General features: G+C 39.6%; 1 protein-coding gene across 1 annotated transcript in view; it reads left to right on the forward strand.

The window, feature by feature from the left end:
- Positions 1-18014, forward strand: part of LOC131103448 (uncharacterized) — a 137946-nt gene that overhangs the window by 22839 nt on the left and 97093 nt on the right. The window lies entirely within an intron of this gene.

Here is an 18014-nt window from a genome sequence, read left to right on the forward strand (position 1 = left end):
CAGTCGGTTTGTTTATGTTTATCCAACTTGGGGAAAACTGCAGAAAAATGTTGGTCTGATCTAGTTTGCCATTATGTCCATTATGGTGGACTGTATTGTCCATAATGTGTCCAGTATCCATACATTCCATTGGGTTCTTGTCTATGATGCTCGAGTGCCGAATAGAAAACGAGTGGTTTGTCCAGATTTTTTACCGCAATGTCCAGTATCGGTAAATATTGTCATGTTCTTATGAAGTAGTGAGGAAATTGGTTCCAGATGCTCGAGTGCCGAATAGAAACCTGATTGATAGGTTGATTAAGAGCTGTGTTCAAGATCATTTCTCCAAAGAGTCGATCATAATGTCTAAAATGGTGGACTGTATTGTCCAAAGTGTGTCCAGTATCAATACATTTCATTGGGTTCTTGTCTATGATGCTCGAGTGCCGAATAGAAAACGAGTGGTTTGTCCAGATTTTTCACCGCAATGTCCAGTATCAGTAAATATTGTCATGTTCTCGCTAAGTAGTGAGGAAATTGGTTCCAGATGCTCGAGTGCCGAATAGAAACCTGATTGATAGGTTGACTAAAAGTTGTGCTCGAGATCATTTGTCCAAAGTGTACCATAATGTCTAAAACGGTGGACTGTATTATCCATAATGGGTCCCGTATCAAACCATTTTCTAGGGTGCTTGCCTATGATGCTAGAGCGTCGAATAGAAAACGAATAGTCTGTCCAAGAGCGTTTGTCCGATTTTGCACCGCAATGTCCACCATAAGTAAATATTGTCATGTTCTTGCTAAATAGTATGGGATTTTTGAAAAAGAGGTTCCAGATGCTCGAGTGCCGAATAGAAACCTGATTAATAGGTTGACTAAGATTTGTGTTTGAGATCATTTGTCCAAAGAGTGTACCATAATGTCTATTATGGTGGACTGTATTGTCCATAATGTATCCAGTATCAATACATTTCATTGGGTTCTTGTCTATGATGCTCGAGTGCCGAATAGAAAATGAATGGTCTGTCCGACAGCGTTTGTCCAGATCTTGCACCGCAATGTCGAGTATCAGTAAATATTGTAATGTTCTTGCTAAATAGTAAGGGATTTTTGAAAAAGACGTTCCAGATGCTCGAGTGCCGAATAGAAACCTGATTAATAGGCTGACTAAGATTTGTGTTCGAGAGCATTTGTCCAAAGAGTGTACCATAATGTCTACGTATTATGGTGGACTGTATTGTCCATAATGTATCCAGTATCAATACATTTCATTGGGTTCTTGTCTATGATGCTCGAGTGCCGAATAGAAAACGAATGGTCTGTCCGACAGCGTTTGTCCAGATCTTGCACCGCAACATCGAGTATCAGTAAATATTATGTTCTTGCTAAATAGTGAGGGATTTTTGAAAGAGGTTCCAGATGCTCGAGTGCCGAATAGAAACCTGATTAATTGCTTGACTAAGATTTGTGTTCGAGAGCATTTGTCCAAAGAGTGTACCATAATGTCTATTATGGTGAACTGTATTGTCCATATTGTATCCATTATCAATACATTTCATTGGGTTCTTGTCTATGATGCTCGAGTGCCGAATAGAAAACGAATGGTCTGTCCGACAGCGTTTGTCCAGATCTTGCACCGCAATGTTGAGTATCAGTAAATATTGTAATGTTCTTGCTAAATAATGAGGGATTTTTGAAAAAGAGGTTCCAGATGCTCGAGTGCCGAATAGAAACCTGATTAATAGGTTAACTAAAATTTGTGTTCGAGATCATTTGTCCAAAGAGTGTATCATAATGTCTATTATGGTGGACTGTATTGTCCATAATGTATCCATTATCAATACATTTCATTGAGTTCTTTTCTATGATGCTCGAGTGCCGAATAGAAACCTGATTAATAGGTTGACTAAGATTTGTGTTCGAGATCATTTGTCCATAGAGTGTAAAAAAAAAAAACAGTGGACTGTATTGTCCCTAATGTGTCCAGTATCAAACCATTTTCTAGGATGCTAGCGCGCCGAATAGAAAACCTTTTAAGCAGTCCGATGCCGTCCTGTATCTTTAATAACAAAAACTGCATTGCCTTGTTAGCTTACTGTTGCATATTCATGCAGAATCCACAGAATACGGCCGAGTGAAGCGATCGCTCAGTCACGAGTAAGTAAAAACGAAGGCGAGATGGCTCGCTTTTTTGCGCAAACACGACTCCGACGACGATGGCACAACAACAACAACACATCCCCGGGGCGATATCAAGACGGGGGGGGTTACAGTGTGGAACACGGCGTGTCACGCCTACTGTACGACGGTATCTTCCTTGTGCATGTTTTTTTTTTTTTTTTTTTTTTTTTCCGAGGGTAGACGGTTGAATTTTTAACAGCCTTGACGTACATTTCCATTTTTCGGGCAGACAGTGTCCCGTGTTCCCATCTGGGCTAACAATAGGCGAAATGTCAACGTACTTTCAGGCTGCTCTAAATTAAACATCGAGCCTCTTGGAGTACACATTTATAGAGATGCTACTGCCTTCCTGTATCACCTGAACTATTTTTATACCAACTTTATTCGTTTGTTTCCATACAAAAGACGTTCAAAATCCAATATCACGATACGTTTATTAGTGTAATGGTCAAGAAAGTTGACTTAATACCACACAGGACGGAGAGAGATATTTTATTAATGGCGACTATTAATATTCCATCACAGTGGGACGCCTGTTTCTTTTTTGCAGAAGCATAATGAATAACTGAACACCTCCATCGTCGCCGGCTCCTTAGCATGAATATTCAGGCTTAGTGGTGGTGGTGGTGGTGTACGTATCATGGGAGTGCTGAGAGCTTCTCCTCCACGCTAGCAATGCATATCCCGCATTTTTTTTTTCTCCTTCACATCCATGCATGTGGCTAAAGATGGGGGAAAAAAACGCCTTCTAGGATATATTTGATATCATATGTGCTCCTGCATGTTGCTCCTATGAAAGTGACAGCGTTCCGGAAGACCACCAGACTAAACGCTGCATCCCAGTGAGCCTTGTGTTGATCTACCTTCAGCAGCTTCTCCTGTCTCTTCTACTTCCTGCTCCCGGTAAACCACAGGGATCCATGAAGTTGAGTACCCAAGCAAAGCAGCCCATTGTTGCTGACTCACTGTCCGTGCATTTTTTTATTGAGTGTGACTGCTAAATAACCCACCATGGGGCCAAAGAAAGTTGTTTTTTGGGGGGGATCTAAAAAACAACTAGTGCGTCAGAGCTTTTCTTCCCATCACTCACAAACATTATATTCATTTTTCTACCGCTTATCCTCATGAGGGTCGCGGTGGGTGCTGGAGCCTATCCCAGCGAGGTCTTATATTTGGGGTCTAAAAAATCAACTAGTGTGTCAGAGCTTTTCTTCCCATCACTCACAAACATTATATTCATTCATTCATTTTCTACCGCTTATCCTCACAAGGGTCACGGGGGGTGCTGGAGCCTATCCCAGCCAGGTCTTATATTTGGGGTCTAAAAAAACTAGTGTGTCAGAGCTTTTCTTCCCATCACTCATAAATATTATATTTATTCCTTCATTCATTTTCTACCGCTTATCCTCACGAGGGTCACGGGGGGTGCTGGAGCCTATCCCAGCCAGGTCTTATATTTGGGGTCTAAAAAACAACTAGTGTGTCAGAGCTTTTCTTCCCATCACTCACAAACATTATATTCATTCCTTCATTCATTTTCTACCGCTTATCCTCACAAGGGTCACAGAGGGTGCTGGAGCCTATACCAGCGAGGTCTTATATTTGGGGTCTAAAAAAACAACTAGTGTGTCAGAGCTTTTCTTCCCATCACTCACAAACATTATATTCATTCATTTTCTACCGCTTATCCTCACGAGGATCACGGGGGGTGCTGGAGCCTATCCCAGCGAAGTCTTATATTTGAGGTCTAAAAAACAACTAGTGTGTCAGAGCTTTTCTTCCCATCACTCACAAACATTAAATCAATATAAATATAAATCAAAACCAATCAAAATAAGCAATACAGCAATAGGACTGTGTGCTTTCCAGGAGAGGAAGTGATAATGGCGCTCACGTCCACCACGGTACGATCAGCCTAATATGAGTACGCCCTTAGGTCAAACACCCGGGGTCGTCGACTGAGGTGGAATTCATCGATTATTCTTTGTGTGGCTTTGTGTAGGTGTTTAACCGATTGATTCATGGGCGGGATTGATTATGAGTGGTCAGCACTGCGGCGGACGGCGAGATCCAGCAAGTACGCTTGTTCTTTCATCCTAGCTCATTTGGCAGCGACCACCAATCGCCCTTGGCCCTGGACACCTCTCTAGAGATTATTTGTGGATTTGGTTTGGTGCAGTTTCTTAGTGGTTAGCACGCAGGCCTCACAGCTAGGAGACTCAAGTTCGATTCCACCCTCGGCCATCTCTGTGTGGAGTTTGCATGTTCTCCCCGTGCATGCGTGGGTTTTCTCCGGGGACTCCGGTTTCCTCCCACATTCCAAAAACATGCTAGGTTAATTAGCGACTCCAAATTTTCCATAGGTATGAATGTGAGTGTGAATGGTTGTTTGCCTATATGTGCCCTGTGATTGGCTGCCCACCAGTCCAGGGTGTACCCTGCCTCTCGCTTGAAGACAGCTGGGATAGGCTCAAGCACCCCCGCGACCCTCATGAGAATAAGCGGTAGAAAATGAATGAATGAATATAATGTGTTTGTGAGTGATGGGAAGAAAAGCTCTGACCCACTATAAGCCGACCTATGTTTTGTTTTGTTATGTTTTTTTCAAAGCTTGTCCTAGCTTGTTAGCTAGGTAGAATATTGGCGGGATTCTACAAAAAAAATTATTTTCTGGAATATGATATACTGGTGTGTGTCAGGTAGAAAAGCTTTGACTCAATCGGGAAGACTTGTTCTTTAGAACCCAAATATAAGACCTATTTTTGCACGTCTTGTATTCAATATAATGTTTTTGTGAGTGATGGGAAGAAAAGCTCTGACCCACTATAAGCCGAACTATGTTTTGCAGGCGTCTTGTATTGGTTTTAGTATGGTAGACTCATACTTTATATAAGAAGTATATGACACCGGCACACTTGTGTGTGTCGGGTAGAAAAGCTTTAACTCAATCGGGAAGATTTGTTCTTTAGACGCTAAATATAAGACCTATCTTTTGCACGTTTTGTATTCAATATAATGTGTTTGTGAGTGATGGGAAGAAAAGCTCTGACCCACAATAAGCCGAACTATGTTTTGCAGGCGTCTTGTATTGGTTTTAGTACGGTAGACTCATACTTCATATAAGAAGTATATGACACCGGCACACTTGTGTGTGTCAGGTAGAAAAGCTTTGAGCTGTTTTGACATGTATAAATCTCTGGACCCCAAATATAAGACCTATCTTTTGCACGTCTTGTGTTCTTATATTCAATATAAGGTGTTTGTGAGTGACGGGAAGAAAAGCTCTGACCCACTATAAGCCGAACTATGTTTTGCAGGCGTCTTGTATTGGTTTTAGTACGGTAGACTGATACTTCATATAAGAAGTATATGACACCTGCACACTTGTGTGTGTCAGGTAGGAAAGCTTTGAGCTGTTTTGACATGTATAAATCTCTAGACCCCAAATATAAGACCTATCTTTTGCACGTCTTGTGTTCTTATATTCAATATAAGGTGTTTGTGAGTGACGGGAAGAAAAGCACTGACCCACTATAAGCCGAACTATGTTTTGTTTTGCAGGTGTCTTGTATTGGTTTTAGTACGGTATACTGATACTTCATACAAGAAGTATATGACACCCCCGCACTCTTGTGTGTGTCAGGTAGAAAAGCTTTGTTTTTTTTTTGGCATGTATAAATCTCTAGACTCCAAAATTGCACGTCTTGTATTCAAGTCAATTGATTTCTACTAGCGATGTCCAATGACATCGTCCGACTGGCCGATTATTGGGATAAAAATGAGATATCCGATCATCTCCATTTGTTTTTTCGGCCAATAATGATATCGGCATTATGTCTGCAGTCTGGAAGTTTTGTCTTCGGATTGAAAATATGCAATTTACAAGGTCTGTAGGTTGGTTATGCAACCAAGGAGGACAAGGGATCTTCTTTCAGTACTTCTAGTCAACATCACACCTCAGGAAGAATCACTGTGAGTCACATAGCGTTTGTCAGACGCAGTATGTGTACATTATATACCATTAGCTTGATGGAATAGCTGCGGTATCTGTATTGATGCTAGTCAATAATATAGATACTATGCATTGTGTATTGGCTTTTTTTTTTTTTTACACGTGGATTCGCCTGGTGTTCAATAACGCCAGGTCGGTGGCCTTCCGCAGACCCAACAAAAGACTTTCCCTGGAAAGCTCGCATGGGAATTGTGTCAGAGCGAGCCCACGCGGTGCAAACCGAAAGCGCGGCTTCGGTGAATTTTTGAAGAATACGCTGCAAATAAAGAATGCAAACACAAAGACGCTGCGGCGATCAATAAAATAATGTCGAACCGCGAAGGGCGAGCACAATGGAAAAGGGGGAAAAAACATGACAATCTCGGCCAATAATAAACAAGACGGCTCCTTTTGCCTTCTTTCGCTCGGGATGGTCACAGCTGGGGTGCGAGGAGCGTTTCTTTAAGCGTCTGCTGTTCCAAACATTCCGCTCGTCAACAAAAGAACTTGCTTCGAGCGACTATACAGTATGTAGTAGTTTGACCTCAAAATAATAGTTTCAAATTCATCAAAGGCAGCCTCTGCATCTCGCCGGTTGCCACGGCAACCTGCATTATCTGCCAGTATATTCGTTCCTTATTAATTACTGTAATGTGTTACCCACATTTTTGCCCGGCTCACCACTGCCTCTCTGGCCGCAGCTTGTTAGCTCGTTTTGTTAGCTTACTTGCGTCACTTAACAATCTTGCTCTCGTATTATAAGACTTATGGCCTCTTCAAAAGCTGAGATGTGTTTAAGTTGTTCAAAATAAAGACTTTCACTTTCATTTTTTTATCTACAGTATTTATTTGGTAATGGTTTAATTTCATTTAAACATGCATCAGATTGCAATTGAATGCATCACATAATCAGTTCACAGTTCCACATGTCCGAAAGGAGTAGGAAGAAGCAAAGCTTATTAGATCCTACCCCTCCATTTCGGATTTTTGCAATGTTATATTTGTTCACTTCCTGCTTTCCTACTATAGTTTACTTTTACAGTCAGTAACTGATACATTTGTTCACTTCCTGCTTTCCTAATATAGTTTACTTTTACAGTCAGTAACAATGTTTTTTTCACTTCCTGCCTTTCTAATATAATTTATAATAATAATAATAATAATATAAGTTTTTTGTAATTTTTAATTTAATTTAATTTAATTTTTATGTAATATTTATGTAATATTTATGTATTTTTTAATTTAATTTTTAATTATTTTTTAATTTAATTTAATTTAAATAAAAAATTAATAATAAATATTCATTCATTAATTTTCTACCGCTTTTTCCTCATGAGGGTCGCGGGGGTGCTGGAGCCTATCCCAGCTGTCTTCTAATAATAATTTATTCATTTTTTGGCTTTATATTTATTAAAATAACATTTTTAATATAGAATTTTTGTCATAAAAAGCCACCAGCTGTGCGGGTATAAATAATCTAATAAAAATAAAAAAATATAACTTTTTAAATATCATGGCAACAAAATTAGCTCGTATTAAAGTTTGACAATGTTCCGTTACTCGGGCGGCCTTCAAGCGGAGACGCGATAACTCTTTCCAGGCGGCGCCCATGAGAAAAGCTTCATATTATGCGTAACATTGAACTTTGCAAGGACCTTCCTGAAACTCCGCGGATATCCGAAAAAGCTCCTCGGCGTCCCCCCCTCTCCGGTTCTCCGTCTCCCCCCTTATGCATGTCCTTGTGTTGTCTAGTCAACTCCTTTCCTCGGAGAAATATACGACTGGGCCGCATATCGGAGCCATCCATCAGCCAAACGCTCCCAAATGTGGCGCGCGCTGTTATTAAAGTGGCACCGCCATATATCAAATGATTCTACAGACAAATCAAAAGTCTCACACAAACACTCTCGCTCGGGGGGGCAGTTGCTGCAACGCGACGCTTGGCCTAATTTCAACGCCTATTGTACGTACGTATATACAGTAGCACTTCCCAGACACTTTTACATGAGATTGAATGAGAAGGGGCCTCCAAACTGTACTTATATGCAGGAAATTGACAGTAATTATTAAGTTATGGTCCACTTGCATTGGGTTGGAGTCACCATAATGCTGATGATTACTGCCCCCTGTAGGATTGGAATGTATTGTTTGGCCTTGGCGCCACTTGATGCCGTTTAATGTTGGTTGCACGCAGTGGCGTCATTAGGCCTATTTTAGATTGTTAGTAACAATTTTTAAAATGCTCTTAAGCCCCCTAAATAATTTGATATTTTTTATTGATCTTTTAAAATTGATTAAAAATATTTTTTTTTTTACAAAAAAAAAATCTGACATATTTCATATAATAAGGCAAAAGCAGGCTAATAAGCAAGCCAATATAAGCAAGCTAACACTAGCCTACTACTACTGCTTGTAGTAGTAATAATCAGAATAATATATGATAATAATAATGATGATAGTTATAATAATGTTCTTAAAAATTTTCTTAAGCCCCGTAAATAATTTGATATTTTTTATTGTTTTTTTATTGTTTTATTGTTTTTTATTGTTTTGTTTAAAGTTTTTTTAACAAAAAAACTTTCATAAAATTAGGCAAAAGCAGGCTAAAAAGCAAGTCAATAAGCAGGCGAATATAATATAATAACGATTATTATATAATTGATCACTGACCTTGGCCACACTTGATGCCGTTAATGCATGCAGTGGCGTCCGCCCCCCTAAAATGTTCTTAAGCCCCCTAAATAATTTTTTATTGATTTTTTTTTTTTTTTACAAAAAAAATCTCAAATTCAAATTTTATATAATAGAGCAAAAGCAGGCTAATAAGCAAGCCAATAAGCAGGCTAATACTAGCTAGTAGTAGTAATAATCAGAAGAAGAATAATGATGATAGTAATAATAATAGGCGAATTAATAATATAATAATGATTATTATGTAATTGAGCAGCGGTTTTGCATTGCAGACTGTGTGTACTTGTGTAAATTTAATGGTGGCTACAACAACTTGTTGGTTTGTTTTTTGGATTTTTTTTGAACGTCTATTACATTCATTCATATCCTGCAGCCCACATGACTGCATGACTCTGTTCACTATAGCTGCTATGCATCACGTATTCATATTCATACGCCGTCTCTTAACCTATCTCGTCTAAATCTGGATTCCTGCTGGCAGGACAGATGCACCGACTCATTGCTGCAGAACAGCGTGGCGCCGTGAAGGTAGAGGACATACGGCTGCCTCTGACTGGACAGAAGCAGTTGCACTGATAGACGAGTCAAGAACCGGACCTGAAAAAGGCCCTTGAACACCCCGTGTCCTAACAACTCGACACAGGGTCGTACCTGAATGTATGTACATTCGGCTTTTACGTAACGTAAAGCAACGCTACGACTAACCTTCGCTGCCTCCATTAGAGTCAGAAAGTAGGGGATTACTTCCCCCGGGGGTTGGGCTAATGACTGTCATGGCCGCAGAAAGCCGATTTTACCGAGGCTGCGGCAGGGAGGCGTGAAGCCCAAATCTCCTACTAAGACGTAGCGTGAGAGACCTTAATAAAGGAGATGAAGGTGTACAAGTCATGTTCAAGTCAAGTCTTTGCTGTATTTATGTAAATTATCACTACTTCTGTTGGCTCCAATGCATTTTCACTATTGTATTGGAATGATGGGTGTCCTTTCAGGGCGTGGCCCAATGCACAGTACGAGTGCAATATATGGTCATGGTAATGGTTGAATTTCATTTGAACATGCATCAGATTACAATTGAATGCATCACATAATCAGTTCACAGTTCCACATGTCCAAAAGGAGTAGGAAGAAGCAAAGCTTATTAAATCCTACCCCTCCATCTGGTACTTTTAGATTTGTTCACTTCCTGCTTTCCATAATACAGTTTACGTTTACAATCAGTAACTGTTTCGTTTGTTCACTTCCTGCTTTCCTAATATAGTTTACTTTTACAATCAGTAACTGTTACATTTGTTCACTTCCTGCTTTCCATAATACAGTTTACTTTTACAATCAGTAACTTTTACATTTGTTCACTTCCTGCTTTCCTAATTTAGTTTACTTTTACAATCAGTAACTGTTACATTTGTTCACTTCCTGCTTTCCTAATATAGTTTACTTTTACAATCAGTAACTGTTACATTTGTTCACTTCCTGCTTTCCTAATATAGATTACTTTTATAATCTGTGACTGTTACATTTGTTCACTTCCTGCTTTCCTAATTTAGTTTACTTTTACAATCAGTAACTGTTACATTTGTTCACTTCCTGCTTTCCTAATATAGTTTACTTTTACAATCAGTAACTGTTACATTTGTTCACTTCCTGCTTTCCTAATATAGATTACTTTTATAATCAGTAACTGTTACATTTGTTCACTTCCTGCTTTCCTAATATATTTTACTTTTACAATCAGTAACTGTTTCATTTGTTCACTTCCTGCTTTCCATAATACAGTTTAAAGTTTTTTTTGCTTTTTTTTGGTTGTTTGTGAGGTTGTTTTTTGGCATGTTTTTAGGAATAATATCCACAACGGGGGCCCTGAAAACAATGTTTCTGCAGCCATGACTCCTTTTTATGTCCCATCGAGAGACTTCAGCTCTGTGACATTTTAGAATATCTGATCTAAGGCAGTTCTTACCATTTACTGCCGCTTATTGTTGCTGCTGTTTTCTTTTTTTTCCCCCCCTCCCTTTGCTCTCTCGGCTCCCCTTCCTGTCTAAATAGCACATGCAAAAGCGGCGCATGCGGCAAACACAATGCGCTCTCCTATTGATCGGGAGCAGAGGGCCAAAGGAGAGCACCGGTGTAGAAGTTTGTACAATTGATCTCCCGCATCCCCCCCCATCATGCTAGTCATGTCTGGCACATACTGGACTGGAATTCCCTGCATGCGTACTCCGGATTCTCAATTGTGTTCCGAGTGTGTGGTTTTAATCCTGCTGTTGTTTTACCCAAAGGACATGTCTCAGTGGGACACGTGGATGTACAGTAGGTAGCACAATGTGTACTCGCGGCGGGATTCCAACACGCATCATTGTGTACCAGGACTGTATATGGTGAATCGACCACGGGTAGGCTTAGAATTTAAGTAATTGCATTTTGGTTAGGTGTTTTTATGCATTAACTTCTTCTAACATGGCTGCACGGTGGACAAGTGGTTAGCACACAGGCCACACAGCTATGTTGCCCGAGTTCAATTCCACCCTCCGACATCTCTGTGTGGAGTTTGCATGTTCTCCCCGTGCATGCATGGGTTTTAAAAGCCATATTTAGGAGGTCATAAACATATTTTTGACACTACATCGCACTGCACAGTGTATGAGTGGTTAGTGCGCAGGCCTCACAGCTGGGAGACCTGAGAACAATGTCCGTGCATGCGTGGGTTTTCTCCGGGTACTCCGGTTTCCTCCCACATTCCAAAAACATGCTAGGTTAATTAGCGACTCCAAATTGCCCATAGGTATGAATGTGAGTGTGAATGGTTGTTTGTCTATATGTGCCCTGTGATTGGCTGGCCACCAGTACCAGGGTGTACCCCGCCTCTCTCCTGAAGACAGCTGGGATAGGCTCTGGTGCAACCCTCGTGAGGATCAGTGGTAGAAAATGAATGAATGAAAGTCTAAAGGTGACTATAGGGGTGTTATTTCATGTCTAGAGGGCTCTAATAGTGTTAAAAGCCATATTTAGGTAGTAAACACATTTTCGACACTCTAATTAGTAAAATATTCCATTTATAAATAAGAAATCCTACATTGCACTGCACAGTGTGTGAGTGGTTAGCGCGCAGGCCTCACAGCTAGGAGACCCGAGTTCAATGTCAGTGCATGTGTGGGTTTTCTCCGGGTACTCCGGTTTCCTCCCACATTCCAAAAAACATGCTAGGTTAATTAGCGACTCCAAATTGCCCATAGGTATGAATGTGAGTGTGAATGGTTGTTTGTTTATACGTATGTGCCCTGTGATTGGCTGGCCACCAGTACCAGGGTGTACCCCGCCTCTCGCCTGAAGACAGCTGGGATAGGCTCCGGCACCCCCCACAGCGACCCTTGTGAGGGTAAGCAGTAGAAAATGAATGAATGAAAGTCCAAAGTTGACTATAGGGGTGTTATTTCATGTCTAGAGGGCTCTAATAGTGTTAAAAGCCATATTTAGGAGGTCAAACACATTTTTGACGCTCTAACTAGTAAAATATTCCTACATCCTACATTGCACTGCATTGTGTATGAGTGGTTAGTGCGGAGGCCTCATAGCTAAGAGACCTGAGTTCAATGTCCGTGCATACATGGGTTTTCTCCGGTTTCCTCCCACATTCCAAAAACATGCTAGGTTAATTAGCGACTCCAAATTGTCCATAGGAATGAATGTGAGTGTGAATGGTTGTTTGTCTATATGTGCTGGGGTAGGCTCCAGCACCCCCTCGTACAGTTACCTCTGATTTGCAGGTATAGCATTTCATATTCTAGAATGCTGCTACCTCTCAAATCAAAAAAAAAAACTATATATATCCACTTCAAAGGAAGTATCTGTGTGCTAATTTGTGTGGTTCTGTACAAAAGGAGCACTTTGGGAAACATGTAAATTCCAAATATTACAATAAAAGAAATGAGTGAGTTATACAATAAAAAGACACATAACACAACATATCACAAGCCGGTGTTGTCTGCAGCCGTGTGACGCCCGACTGCATTTTCTCGAAAATCCTTGTATATTTGTGAAGGAGGCAAGTCTGGCGAAGGATTAGGGGAAAGGGGGGGTGAACAGCAACGTGCCAAAATCTGCACAGCCTGTCAGACTTTGGACGAGAAAGAGACAGGAGAGGCGAGGAAAAAAAAAAAAGGAAAAAAACGTGGAGGAGGAGACTGCAAATGAGGCTTGTTTCAATAAGAGGATCGATGCCCATGCAGGAAAAGATGTTGTGTGCATTGATGATAAGTGTCCACTGGCAAACACGAGACGGGAGGTTATTGAAGGGGATATAGAAGGCGGGGTCTAGAGATTGTGTCACGGGGAATAGATGACATTTTTTTTTCGACCCTGGGCTTAAAGACGAAACTCCCGAGAAAGCCGAGGAAAATAATGTCGGCGTTTTACAAGCAGTAACAGTTTCATTTGTTCACTTCCTGCTTTCTTAATATATTTTACTTTTACAATCAGTAACTGTTTCATTTGTTCACTTCCTGCTTTCCTAATATAGATTACATTTATAATCAGTAACTTTTACATTTGTTCACTTCCTGCTTTCCATAATACAGTCTACTTTTATAATCAGTAACTGTTACATTTGTTCACTTCCTGCTTTCCATAATAGTGTCTACTTTTATAATCAGTAACTGTTACATTTGTTCACTTCCTGCTTTCCATAATCCAGTTTACTTTTATAATCAGTAACTGTTACATTTGTTCACTTCCTGCTTTCCTAATATATTTTACCTTTAGAATCAGTAACTGTTACATTTGTTCACTTCCTGCGCTTAAAGACGAAACTCCCGAGAAAGCAGAGGAACATAATGTCGGCGTTTTACAAGCAGTAACAGTTTCATTTGTTCACTTCCTGCTTTCTTAATATATTTTACTTTTACAATCAGTAACTGTTTCATTTGTTCACTTCCTGCTTTCCTAATATAGATTACTTTTATAATCCATAACTTTTACATTTGTTCACTTCCTGCTTTCCATAATACAGTTTACTTTTATAATCAGTAACTGTTGCATTTGTTCACTTCCTGCTTTCCTAATATATTTTACTTTTAGAATCAGTAGCTGTTACATTTGTTCACTTCCTGCGCTTAAAGATGAAACTCCAGAGAAAGCCGAGGAACATGATGTGGCGTTATATTGGCGTATTCTTCCTCTTCACCCTGATGTCTTGATGATGATAACTTGTGGCCACTGTACGAGTGTAGAGGATGAGGGGCGGGAGGGGAGGGGGTGTGGGTGGGGGTAGGGGTGGTCTCTACAGGCTTGATCATTATTTTTAGGCGCTTGCCCTTTGTTGTTTGTGCTCTTCCCCTGGCCTGGGCCTTCTTTGGGAAGATGTGATTGTTGGGGACAGCCCTTCAGCAGTTGTCCATGTCACGGGGCCTTGTGGCGGGGGAGACCCATTACGACAGACCGGCCCCAGCAGCCTTCTCTTTGTTGTTCTCTGTACCCTAAAGTTAAAGTAGGAGTAAAAGAACAATGTCATGGAGTAACGGAAATTATGTCAGCATGAAATCTATTTTAAGTATCATTCTTAACTAATAACTATTACTGGAAAATATTATGTGTATGCCATACATATTTAAAAAATGAGTAGTTTTACTTTATTTTGGTTTGATTGAGTTCATATCATCTTTCATGCAAAAGAATCATAGATGCTGTACTAACGGCACAGGCAATGTATAAACTAACATAATAACATCCATTAACTTTTATACAAGTGCTGTGCAATACAACTAAATTAAGTAAAATTACTACTCATCCTTAGAAGACGTAATAGAGAGGAAATGGGAAAGTGGTTTGAACTATTACTGGAAAACATTATGTGTATGTCGGGTGTATTTTTAAAAAAATGAGTAGTTTTACTTTATTTTGGTTTTATTGAGTTAATGTAGTCTTTCATGCAAAATAATCATAGACCCTGTACTAACGGCACAGGCAATGTATAAACTAACATAATAACATCCATTAACTTTTATACAAGTGCTGTGCAATACAACTAAAATAAAGTAAAATTACAACTCTACTGGCCTTTTATTCATCTAACAAAGTACTTTTACTCAATTTTAGATTTATTTACACTTGGCTCATATAGTGTTAACAAAAGTGTCAATAAAGTTTTACTAACCTTTTGACTTCTAAGTTGTTGTAATTATAAAATATTGTTTCCTATAAGAACTAACACAAAGTGTGTTAACTGTTGTATAATAAAACTAAAATAAAGTAAAATTCCTCATGTTGCGAATTGCCACGAAATAGGATTCCTTATTCATAAATGTAATATTTTGTATTTGTATGTATTTTGTATTGTATTTTTTAGTAATTAGAGCCCTCTAGACATGAAATAACACCCCTATAGTCATTGGCACGGTCATTTTTTTCACTCCTGTAAAGATGATAGATGATATAGTCATTTAAGATATGATACTTAGTAGTCGTCTCTGGTGGCATCTGTAAAAAAAAAATCCAAAGAAAAAGCAAAACACTTATGAAGTCACTCCAATAGATGAGTTGTTTTTGTTTTTTTTGTCCAGAACATTGCGGTTGAACTGTTAATTGTACCCTGTGGGGGGGGGCCAGATGGGTACATTTATCTAATTTGATTGTATTTTTATACTGTATTGTATATAAATAGTATATTAAGAATCAAAACAATGTTATTTTTTTAAAGCTAATTGTATGTATTTGTTGTTATGATTATTATTATTTTCCAAATGTCACGATCGGCTGCATTGCAAGGTGTGTAAAAAAAAAAAAAAAAAAAAAAAAAAGCAGATATGTACACAATACTTATATTGACACTCATTAAAAGGCGTGTCTTCATTTCAACGGCGGCCTCAAGGGTTGCGGTAGTACTAATAAAAAAACAATTACAAACTATCTATTCCAGAAGCGGCAGCCCAGCAGCGCTGCCGCGGGTTCCCGCACGTACTAAACGGCGCCGAGTGGAAGCTTCCTGATGAGCCTCCGTGCGTCTCCCTCCATCCCGCTATTAGTTGGGAGTAAAACATATCAAACAGGAAGCGGAGAGTTCGTTTAACCTCCCGTGGCACTGCTTTGATTTGCTATTACGGTAAATGAAGCTGATGCTGCAGCTGTGTTATCATAGCAGCAAATCTAAAAAAAAACAAAAAAAAAACGAGGCTAAATTGTGTGAAAATGTACTCAATTATAAAGCTTATTAAAACTTTATCGGTACTGTACATATTAACGATGTCATTACTGACTTGTTTATTCCGATATTTAGGAGCGCAGTTAACGCATTTGGCCGCGTATCATGTTTTTAAAAATAGTCCCCCGTTGAAGAGTGACAATGAGCCGTCATGACACCTCAATTTTGGGATCGGCTCCGCCTTGAGAGAAATGTCAGGAACCCTTCCTGTCCATCTGCGTTGCGATGATGACGATGAGAAGGATGCTGTTTGGCAGCGGCGTCGACCTCGCCCACATGCTTGTGGAGTCATGGATTTAGGGATAAACCAAGTCATGATGCATTGATAAATCCTTTTTTTGGGGGGGGGGGGGGGGGGGTACAGTGTGTCAGGAGAACATCTAATGGGTAAAAAAAAGGTAAAAATTTACCTTAAGGATAAACGCCAAGTAAAATTAAGCTTTATAAGGCCTTTATAACTGTATTCACGTTCCATTGTTTTCTATGGTGAAATTGTTCTTTAGTCCTTTCCTAAGTAAAATGTAACCGTTAGCAAGATGCGATCAAGTCCCCGACCTGTTTCCACGACAAAGCCCCCCCGCCACTCCCACCCCACCATCCCCTCCAGAGTATGTTGTTTTTCATGGCGAGGCATGCACATCCGTCTTCTTTTGATGCCAAATTACTGCCCATCTATGATTGTCACTCCTGGTGTAAACCAAGTGGCTCCAAGGGCTTGCTTGATGGGGTGGGTGGTGGGGGTGGGGGGAATGTGGGGGGGGGGGGGTGTAGTGGACGTACTGGAGGTGCTGTATTGATAATCAGTGCAGAAAACAACAAAGCATGTGAAGAGCGGTTTGTGGTGGTGGGGGGGGGGGGCAATAGTGACGGGTCTATCCACAATGTCAAGATGCCCTTGGGGGGGGGCGAGGCGGGGGCAAGAAAAATCAAATATTAGTACCTGTGTATTTTATCTACACGGCAACAGTACTTTTCCAATACATCGTTTTTGTGTTTTATGCATAGTAAATACACTGTAATACTTCTGTAATACGTTTATAATATTTATTATAATACAAAGTATTAGAAAATGACGAATGTATAGTTTTTTAGGAAAGAAATGAGTACTTCTTCACTGTTGTGGATATCAAATCATTATACATGTATGTATGTGTATGTATGTATGTGTATGTATATACGTGTGTATGTATGTACGTGTGTATGTATGTACGTACGTATGTATGTATGTATGTACGTATGTATGTACATACGTACATACGTACATACATACATACATACGTACGTACATACATACGTACATACATACATACGTACATACATACACACGTATATACATACACATACATACGTACATGTATGTATGTACGTATGTATGTACATACGTACATGTATGTATGTACGTATGTATGTACATACGTACATACGTATGTATGTACATACGTACATACGTACATACATACATACGTACATACGTACATACATACATACATACGTACGTACATACATACGTACATACATACGTACATACATACGTACATATGTATGTACGTATGTACGTACGTACGTATGTATCAAATCATATCTGTTTTTGGTACACTTCTGCTTAATTTCCATATGACACATAGTATAAAATGTAAAATAATATTGGGAAAAAAAAGTATGAAGTACAATATCCTTATCCTTTTTGGTACATCTCCACTAGGGTTGTCCAAAATGCAGCTGGGGTGTCCCCTGTGGTACAAAAAAACCACAGAAACAAAAAAAAAACAGAAAAAGTTGAGCGATACTAGTAACGATTAATAACAAAGCTTTGTCTTTAAATATATAGATAAGGTTTAACCCTTTTTTAAAAAATTAATTAATTGATTTGGTTAGCTAGCTATCAAACTGAAGAGTACCGAACCGATGGTTCATCTTTCTGTCATGTCCTCGTGCTACATGTTCTTCTTTGTGACAAAGGGGATCACGGTGCAGGTATTGAAG

The sequence above is a fragment of the Doryrhamphus excisus genome, chromosome 15 (genome assembly GCF_030265055.1).
Source record: "Doryrhamphus excisus isolate RoL2022-K1 chromosome 15, RoL_Dexc_1.0, whole genome shotgun sequence".
In the NCBI taxonomy this organism is placed as follows: Eukaryota; Metazoa; Chordata; class Actinopteri; order Syngnathiformes; family Syngnathidae; genus Doryrhamphus; species Doryrhamphus excisus.